We start from the raw sequence: 10432 nt of genomic DNA on the forward strand, positions 1-10432 counted from the left end.
CTGTTGTAAAGTTGTACTGTCGCCCCAGTCTGAGGTCAAGAGCACTCTGGAGCAGGTTTTCATCCAGGATGTCTCTGTACGTTGCTGCATTCATCTTTCCCTCAATCCTGACTAGTCAGTTCAGACGGGCGGCCAGCTCTAAGAAAAGTCTTGATGGATCCAAACTTCTTCAATTTATAGGTGACAGAGGCCACTGTGCTCATTGGGACCTTCAAAGCAGCAGAAATGTTTCTGTACCCTTCCCCAGATTTGTGCCTGGAGACAATCCTGTCTCGGAGGTCTACAGACAATTCCTTCAACTTCATGCTTGGTTTGTGCTCTGACATACGCTGTCAACTGTGGGACCTTATATGTAGACAGGTGTGTGCCTTTCCAAATCATGTCCAGTCAACTGAATTTACCCCAGGTGGACTCTAATTAAGCTGTAGAAACCTCTCAAGGATGATCAGTGGAAACAAGAGGGCACCTGAGCTCAATTCTGAGCTTCATGGCAAAGGCTGTGATACTTATGTACATGTGGTTTTCTAAGTTGTTGTTTTTTAATAAATTTGAAAAAATAAAAAAAAAAAACCCTTTTTCAGATTGTCATTATGGGGTATTGTGTGTAGAAGTTTGAGGTGAAAAAAATGAATTCCATCCATTTCAGAATAAGGCCGTAATGTGGAGCTCCACAAGAATTCATTCTTGGTCCCTTTTTGTCCCCACATGTTGAGAGTGTCCTGAGCAAGCAAGATTTCTGTGACATATGTCATAAAAGTCTCAAATAAGCCACATCAGGTCTGTTTACTTATAAGAGTGTAACTTTTACAGTCACAGTCATAAAATTGCGGGACTTTGACAATATGCAAGATGAAACCGCAAACAGAACTAACTGTAAAAAGTAGGCTCAGAATAATTTTTGCACAACGTGACTCCTTTAAGACTTATTTTGATTTAAAGTATATTCTTCACTTTTATATGTTTTATTCTTTTTTTTTTTTTAACTCAGTTATCTGCATATTGTGGCACTTATGACTTTGCTCCTTCCATAGGTCAGTTTTTTTTTTCTGTGATATTGCTATTTCTTATCGATCAGTATTGATTATTTGAGTGTGAACCACTTTTAAGAAAGGTGGTGTACATATAAATCTTTGCTTACTCACTAATTTCTCAACGCTCTTCTGGGTTCGTCTCCCTCCTCTGTGGTGAATATTTTCTGGACAAAAAAAGAAAAAAAGGTAAAAAGTAGAAAAAGCCAAGGATCAGAGTCCACAGTCTCTGGTCTGCCATGACATCATCCGTGTACACATCTGGAACTGCTAGAGCCCATATGTGTGTGTGTGTGTGTGTGTGTGTGTGTGTGTGTGTGTGTGTGTGTGTGTGTGTGGTGTGTGTGTGTGTGTGTGTGTGTGTGTGTGTGTGTACAGAAGAATGGGGGGTGACAACACACCAGCAGAATGCAGAGTCGAGCGAGTGAGGAAAGGAAAAAGACTGTTTATCTGACAACAGGGACAGAGATGAGATGTGTTGTCATTATGTGTAAACACTTATTCTCAGCCAGAATACTAATGAATCAGAAACCATTTCCGATGAGGAGGACTTCAAGCCAAACTCTGTTCTGTGTGGTTGGGGGGGGGGGGGGGGGGGGGGAGAGTCTGAAACCATTTTGGTCTTTTGGAAGTTCAATAATTAAATTAAACAAATTGTCTGCAACTGAAAAAAAAGTAAAAAGACAAATAGATTTTGGCCCTGCTGTATGTTAACTGGTTGCCTGTTTTCAAGCATTTTTACCAGAGGCCATCAGGTATTGCAAAGGCTTTGCTTCCAGTCCTATTACTGCCCAAGTCTTCAAGTTCACAGGGAACATTCTTGGGACACAGACCTTGGACAAGTTCAAAGATGGTAACCTTGACCCAGAGGTTAAAAAGTAACATTCTGTTCAAACTGTTCCGTTTGGTTTTAAGTGGCGGGGGGTGACAGCCAATCAGAGTAGAGCTGCTCTGTGACGTCAGTGGTTGGTCTCTCCAAATTCGCTTCGTTTTGTGTGTTAATATACATGTTTCTCATATATTATGTAAAAGCTAGTGAGAAATAAACACTACTAAAATTGCAGGCATTTTGCCCTGCCCATGGGCGACGCCCCTATGAATTGTCACTACTAAAATTGAAAATGCTGCTTTTGTTACCCAATAACACCTCTGAACTTATTTACAAGACATTTCATGGATATTAGCATTGTGACATCACAGGCTAATAGCTAGCTGCAAAACTCTTTCGTTTGTGTGTAAATATATCCTCTATGTCATACATTATGTAAAGCTAATGAGAAATAAACACTTCAAAACTGAAAATTTTGTTTTTTGTAACCCAATAACACCTTTGAACTTATTTACAAGACATTTCGCAGATATTAGCATGGTGACATCACAGGCTAGTAGCTAGCTGCAAAACTCTGTTTTGTGTGTAAATATATCCTCTACTTCATACATTATGTAAAGTTAGTGAGAAATAAACACTTCTAAAACTGAAAATGTTTTTGTAACCTGACACCTCTGGAGTCATTTACAACACATTTTGCAGATGTTAGCATGGTGACATCACAGGCTAGTAGCTAGCTGCAAAACTGTGTTTCGTTTGTGTGTAAATATATCCTCTATGTCATATATTATGTAAAAGCTAGCTAGAAATAAACATGTCTAAAACTGAAAATACTGTTTTTGTTACCCAATAACACCTCTGAACTTATTTACAAGACATTTCGCCGATGTTAGCATGGTGACATCACTGGCTAGTAGCTAGCTGCAAAACTCTCTTTTGTTTGTGTGTAAATATATCCTGTATGTCATATATGATGTAAAAGCTAGTGAGAAATAAACACTTCTAAAACTGAAAATGCTGTTTTTGTAACCTGACACCTCTGGAGTCATTTACAAGACATTTTGCAGATGTTAGTGTGCACGCTAACTTCTGCTAACTCAAAGCAACTTCCTATGGAATTAAATTTCTCTCATTAATAATACCCACAAATGCACAAAGGGTGATCTACAAATATTCATTGATTTGCACAACTTCCGCTCCTAAAACATAAATATTGTTTTTGATTGATTGATAGAGGGACTTTATTGAACATGTACAAATTGTACGTAAGACAACACAATAGGATCTTAACAATAAATTAAACAACTGCAAATTATAAAGAACACAAGGTCATACGTCCAGAGTATTTTATTATATATTTATTTTTTCTTGTTAAAGTTACAGTGTGTATGATTTAATGCCATCTAGTGGTGATTTTGCAGATTGCATGATGTCATTGCTGGTAAATATTTTGTATCACTTCATGTTTTCACTTCTTTAGTGACAGGGATTCATTCTCCCTTACTGTCTCTTGACTTGTGATAGATAATATGTACGATCCTCCATTAACAACCATTGGGCAACCATTTTCAATTTCATTTTAATTTTATTTATATAGCGCCAAATCACAACAAAGTTGCCTCAAGGCGCTTCATACAAGTAAGGTCTAACCTTACCAACCCCCAGAGCAAGAACACAGGTGACAGTGGTAAGGAAAAACTCCCTCAGGAAGAAGCCTCAAGCAGACCAGACTCAAAGGGGTGACCTTCTGCTTGGGCCATGATACAGACAGAAATTACACAATAATTGACAAATGAATATACAAGAAAATACCAGTAGACAATAGACAGTGTATAAACGAGCAACCACTGATTCATCTTCTTTCTTCAGTGTTCAAGCTACACTACAGAAATGCAAAAGAAAGTGTAAGTATGTCCACTTTTGGTGGCCTCCATGAGGTAGCCCGCGCCCCAGGCAGATATGAAGGGTTCATTCACAGCTTATGAAAGCACATTAATTTGTTTTTGCAGGTTATTATTACGTTCAGGGCACCTGCAGGAGAGCATTACTTTGCATGGATGCTGGTCACCAGAGTTGGGCTGATAATGAAAGGCAGGCCGTCATTATCTGACCACTTCTTTAGTATGCTCTGGAATAGAGATTTTTTTTTTTTAATGCTGTGGTACTGTCACACCGATTTAGCATCTTATATAATGTGGTTTACCCCATTTAGCAGGAGTAGCAGTACTGGTCATGCCTGTCGGCTGCTTGACAGAACCAAATTCAGTCAATTTGTTTCAGTAAAATGCATGTCACGTTGAGACTGTATCACCAGTTAGCTTGCTAACATCTTGGTAATGGGGCTATTCCACAGAGCACCGTTCCTTCCCGTGTAATCCCGAATAACAAATTGGGGTGTTTTGAAGCATCATAATAACTTCTTGATCCATCTTGAACAAACTTGGTATATGTAGTAGTTACGGCCATCATCGGCACTACAATTGAAATCGGGATCCAATTTTTGAACCGTTTAAAAATTTCATCCCGATTCCCGAAATCATTGATACTACGCGGTAATGTCCGGATATTTGCAGTCTTAACGCCTTCAATCATGTTCAAACTTCTTTAAACGGGGTTGTCATAGCGAGTATAGTTTGGAACGTGTTTAATCGTGCTCCTTCTGGGTAAAAATTTAAAGCCGTAGCAGTGTTTGTTGTGGTTTTTGTTGAACAGCTTGACCGGCAGAGGCACAGCTCCTTTCTCATGTTTTATAAGTAAGCTTGTTAAGAGTCAAGGCGGATTAAGCTGTTTCATCTCGTTTTTTGTTTTTTTTTTTGCACTTTTTTTCGGATCGTAGACACGCTTAGCAGAATGGTGCTCTGTGGATTAGCCCTGTAAGATAGCTTGTAAATCACCTCAGAGGCATTATCTAGTTACAAAAACAGTTTTTTTTAGATGAAAAATTGTTTATTTCTCACTAATGCATGCAAAATATAGTTATACAGAAATACAGCTGAGGGAGCTTATTTCACAACCTTTGATTATTTTTCGAGGAAACCCACTAAACTACATCAGATTGGCAGTCACCATGTTGTGTTGCTCAGGTGGGTTCACCCCTTAAGTGGCAATAATGACAATAACACGATTTTGTTGTTGATTTCTATGGTTGAGTTTTGGCCGTACAACTATAGTTTGCAGCCCACCATAACCATAGATGGAAGGTCAATAAACCACCATAGCTTCCTCTGCAGTCATGTTATTGTATAACTAATAAACAAATGGTTATGAATGCTACATTTTATTTCTGCTAATAAATGCCGCTGAAATCCTACACACTGTAGCTTTAACCTTTTGCTTCTGGGAATTCTGTAACAGGAAGCCAGGATGTCAGTCTCACCACTAAGTGGAGACATTCGACTTGTTGCAGTTGGAGACTTGAAGCATTTTTCAAATCATGACAAGTGGAGCTCAAGGTTTTGAAAAAACTGCATTTGATCTGCCACACCTGTTAGGTACAGACAAGCAAACAAAAAAACAAAAAAAAAAAAAGGTGGGGGGGGGGGGGGGAGTATAAAAAAAATGATTGGAACAAAACTAAATGCAACATGACATTTAAATCTGAAAAGATGTAACATAGCGAAGAGGAACGGCAGACGGAGAGTTTGGGTGGAGGGTCGGAAGAGAAAGCTGGTGTCCAGATGTTCGTAAACTGCAGCATGTTCTGGCAAACTAAAAGTGGGGTTATGTCTTGATTATTTTTTTTAAACCTTTAAATTTTTACAAACCTCAAATGTTGAATCTTTTACGGTATAAAAACCATTTATTTGCATTCTCTCTTAGGTGGTTTTTACTCCTGGTTTTGCAGGTTTCTACACAAAAGCAAAGACAGATGGTGGGTGCAAAAAAATGTTTTACTGTTCAGGCATCCAAGATGATTATGCAAGAGTGCACGAGATGAAAGAGGAAGGGAGGGACTGCAGGACGTACAGTCGTCTCTGGGGCTGAGGAGATGATGCAGGCTGTCTGTCAGTAACTGTACTCTGGCCTCCAGCAGAGCCTGTGGAGCACAGCGGACCGCGGCACAGCGCTTCAGCTCCACAGCCCTCATGTTGAACTCTGACGCGGAGTTTTTTAGGCTGCATCACCTCAGAGGCTGCAAAATGACGATTCTGCCTCCTGATGTCCCTCATCCTCCCACATCCACACAAACCTGACTATCCCCACAGAGGTGTGCTCCTCTTTTCATTCTCCCATGACTCCCATTTTTCCATGAGCATCATCTGTCCCGCTCGGTCATGCATCTCTGTCGGTGGAGTGGGGGCTGCAGCACTTTGGGGGTGGTGGTGGTTGTTGCAGTGAGCTCGCCAACTCCCACCCCCATCCAGCAGTCAGAACAAGGCCTCCACCCCCACAGGGGTTATCCCTCCTTTAGTCTGGAAGAGTGGAAAAAGGTCTGACTCACAGGGTGATAAATTCCTTTCCTATGTTGAAGGATTCCCCCAGGAAACCATTACTAGCCTGAGCTGCCACACATTGCCAGATTGGATGACGTAAAATAAATAAAACTCCTTTCTCTGACATGGTTGTGATGCCGCACTATGATTTTAACCCAACAGATCAGCAGCTTTGTGCCAGTTAAGCCTGGAAAGTTTTACACTGCAAAGCTCATCGTTCAACCAAAAGATGATAAAACACATGCAGATTTGTGTCTTGTCTTTAAAGATTGCCTCACATTTTCCATGTTATTAGGTTTTCATCCTGTTGAGCATAGGCGGCTCTGAGGGGGGCTCTTGATGGGGGCTCTTGATGGGGTATTACCCTCCCCAAAGAATGTCTAGTCTCACCATAGACCTAACAAAAATGCGTGCTTTGCATGTCGAAATAGTATTGTTGTATCGGTTATGAAGTGAAAATACGGCAGGTCCCTGTTCCCTCCAAGCTGGCGGCGGCGCGACTCCAATTGCAGCGGCTACCACACGCTCACAAGGCCTCAATTTGGAAAACAGACTGTTTCAAGTTTAGTGCACATAAACAATGTCAAATGTATACGTGTTGTCTTAATTCTGATGTGTGCCATTATTACAGTAAACAAGTAATAATTGTGGATTAATTGCTGTTTGTCTGTGGAAAAGTGAGTGTGGAAATCTCGTTGTAATGACAATGATAATAAAGCTATCCATCCATCCATCCATCCAAAATTGATTTGAAAGTAATAGATATGATGACATTGACTATGTTTACATGCAGCCAATAACCCTTACATAACCCTTTCATAACCGGAATATTAGCAATAACCCGGTTGCGCACGGCCATGTAAACACCCGTAAAAACCCGAATATGCTCGTATTTCAGTTTATAAAAAACCCGAATATGACCCCTGGGTTACTCCTTTTCTAACCCGAATATCAGGTCATATAAACGCGCATCGGAATATCCCCATAGAAAGGAACATTATTTTGTGTTCTGCACATGTCCTATCCGCAAGGAATCTTGGTCTTTTGAGTACAGCAACTACTTGTATGCGGCGCGCAAACCACCGGACACCACAGAAGCAGAGGTAAACAAGCATGGGGAAATCCAGACGTGGCAGCACAACACCACACTTTTGGAGCGAGGAGGAAACCGAGTACTTCATTAGTATCGTGAAAGATATGAATATAATGTCTTTTATTGAAGGTAGAAAGTACAGAGATAGAGACATTTACAAGAAGGTGGCCAAAAAGTTACACGAAGCACGATTTGTACGAAAGCCAGACCAAATCAAGCACCAGCGGAAGACGTGCGTCGCTGTTTAGATGGGGATATTCCAAATGATACCAATGACCATGTATACAGGAGTAATTCTGTCTGCTTAAGCATGTAAACTGGTTATTCCTAATGATACAGAAACCGGAATATTGACCTTAACCCGAATATTAATGGCAGGTAAACGTGGCCCCCTGGACTCAAATGTTTTGTGCAGTGATTTGATTTGAGGAAGAAACCTCAAGCAGACCAGACTCAAAGGGGCGACCATCTGCTTGGGCAGACAACAGTCACACCTGCTCCTAATTTAAATCATGCATGTGAACATGAGATCATTCTCTGCATCGACCTCAGACATGACATCAAACAAGTATGATACATTAAATGAACAAAGCAAACTTGCTTTCTTCTGTTGATCAGGTGCATCAAAGTTACCAAATCAGAATGACTTTATGATATGCTGTTTTTAAACAGTCCTGGACATCTGTGTGGACTTAATAACTATGAAAAAGGTGATGTTCCTCTGTATTGTTAAAAATGTTTTTATTAGTATGACCTAAGCAGTGGGTCACCCCTTTGAGCCTGGTCTGCTTGACGTTTCTTCCTCAATATCATCAGAGGGAGCTTTGCTGTGATTTGGTGCTGTATAAATTAAATGAAATGAAAAGAAAAAAAATACAGTGAGTTACAAGATGATAGCAATTACTGTTCTTGAGTTATTGTGTTAAAACAATGGAGGAGCTTATTCATTGCATTTTACAGGGTACAGATTGAGGATTTTGTTAAAGTCCAGTAATACCTGAGGATTCAGTGATCATTCTGACTGGATTCCATTCAGATAAGAACCCCAGATACAAATGTAGTGACTACAGTCTTCTCTGACATGAGCCGGCCACATCGTGTTCCCAGTTTCCATTAGACCCAGTGACACACTGTTTCTGCAAAGCACTGGGATCATCGGAACAAGTTCATGCCACTCAAATAACGTAATATGTTTCTTTGTCCATTATTCCTTTGCTTTGGTATGCTGGCATGATTAAAAATTGCTTCCTTGTCAAACAGATCCATCCAAGAACAAGAACCTGGTGTAATTCAAACCAGGAGGGTGACAGTCCAGCATCCAGAAAGAGACCAGGAGAACAGCCTGAACGAAAGAGGAGCACCCTCCAACCTGACTGTGCTGTTTAGTATTACCTGTGTAGTTTTTATAATACTGGGTAATAGTACTCGTGGGCATGAAGACAACAAGGGCTCTGGCCTTTCATTTCAATTTATTTAATTTATATAGCACCAAATCACAACAACATTGCCCCAAGGCACTTCACACAAGTAAGGTCCAACCTTACCAACTCCTAGAGCAGGCACACAGGTGACAGTGGTAAGGAAAAACTCCCTCTGATGATTTGAGGAAGAAACCTCAAGCAGACCAGACTCAAAGCGTGACCCTCTGCTTGGGCCATGCTACAGACACAATAGACAATACAAATATACAGGAAGTTTGGGGAAATTTTGGGAGTCCGTGCTGGTGCATGGACTTTCATGCCAATGATCTTGACCTTCACCCAAATCATTAACCTCTGGCTGACCTTGCCAGGGTAATTCTGAAATCCATCTAATTGTCTGCCAGATCTGGTTGAAAATTTAACTCCTTGTCTTTGACCTCTGCCAAAATTAATTTGCTCAGCAGTTTTGTGGTCAGTCTTGGTCATCTGCATTGGCATGGTTCACCCAGTTGTAAATGGGTTCTTTCCTTGGCTGAGGAGGTAACCTGCATTGGACCGGTGTCCTGTCCAGGGTAGAGTCATACCCTCTCATCTGTTTCCTGCTGCCCCAAGAATCACTGTGTGGGGCGCTACACAATTGCATATTGGACACTCGGGCAGCGGAGTTGGATAAGGTATTAGTCTACTTGTGTTACAAACAGAAGATCCCTTGAAGACCACCTGTGCCCCATTCTTCTTGTCAGATTACTTTGAAATTTCATCAGTTACTGAATACAAATATTTTTTGCAATTCATCATGTAATCCATTGGATTACAAAATAAAATAAAATAAAATAAATAGAAAATTATGCCATCTGAATAATTTTGGATTACTTCATAATTAATTCTGGAAACTCTCCAGGATCAGCAGACAGGTACCGGCAAGACAGAAGGACTGAAGCCTCAGTGGTGGCTGAAGCAAAACCTCTGGCATGGGAGGAGTTTGGAGAGGCCATGGAAAATGACTTTTGGTCAGCCTTGAAGTGGTCCTGGCAAACTGTCCGGTGCCTCAGGAAAGGGAGGCAGCTCTTAGCCAAGGCTGTGTTCAGCAGAGGAGGAGGGTTGCTATTCTGGATTGAGGATATCATCAAGTGGTGGGAAGAACACTTTGAGGATCTCCTCAACTCTTCTGATATGCCCTCCATCGAAGAGACACGGATGGAAGGCTCGGGCGAAAACTGCTCAGTGGCAAGTCACCAGGGGCAGACAAGATTCATCCGGAGATGCAGAAGTCTCTGGATGTTGTTGGGCTGTCATGGCTGCCGTACTTATACAATGTTGGACTGGCAAACTGAGATGGTGATCCCCATCTTTTAAAAAGGGGGGCGGAGAGTGTGTTCCAATTATAAAACAATTACACTCCTCAGCCTCCCTGGGAAAGTCTGTTCCAGGGTACAAGAGAGGAAACTTTGACCATTACGCAAACCTCAGATTTAGAAGGACCAATGCAGGCTTCATTCTTGTTGTGGAACAGTGGACCAACTCTTTACCCTTGCAAGGATATTGGAGGTGTCTTACGAGTATGGCCAACGACTCTACATGTCAGCATCGATTATCGCCTCGTTTTTTTGCTTCAAACTGCACTCCAG

Source organism: Thalassophryne amazonica, chromosome 17, assembly GCF_902500255.1.
Source record: "Thalassophryne amazonica chromosome 17, fThaAma1.1, whole genome shotgun sequence".
NCBI classification, from domain to species: domain Eukaryota; kingdom Metazoa; phylum Chordata; class Actinopteri; order Batrachoidiformes; family Batrachoididae; genus Thalassophryne; species Thalassophryne amazonica.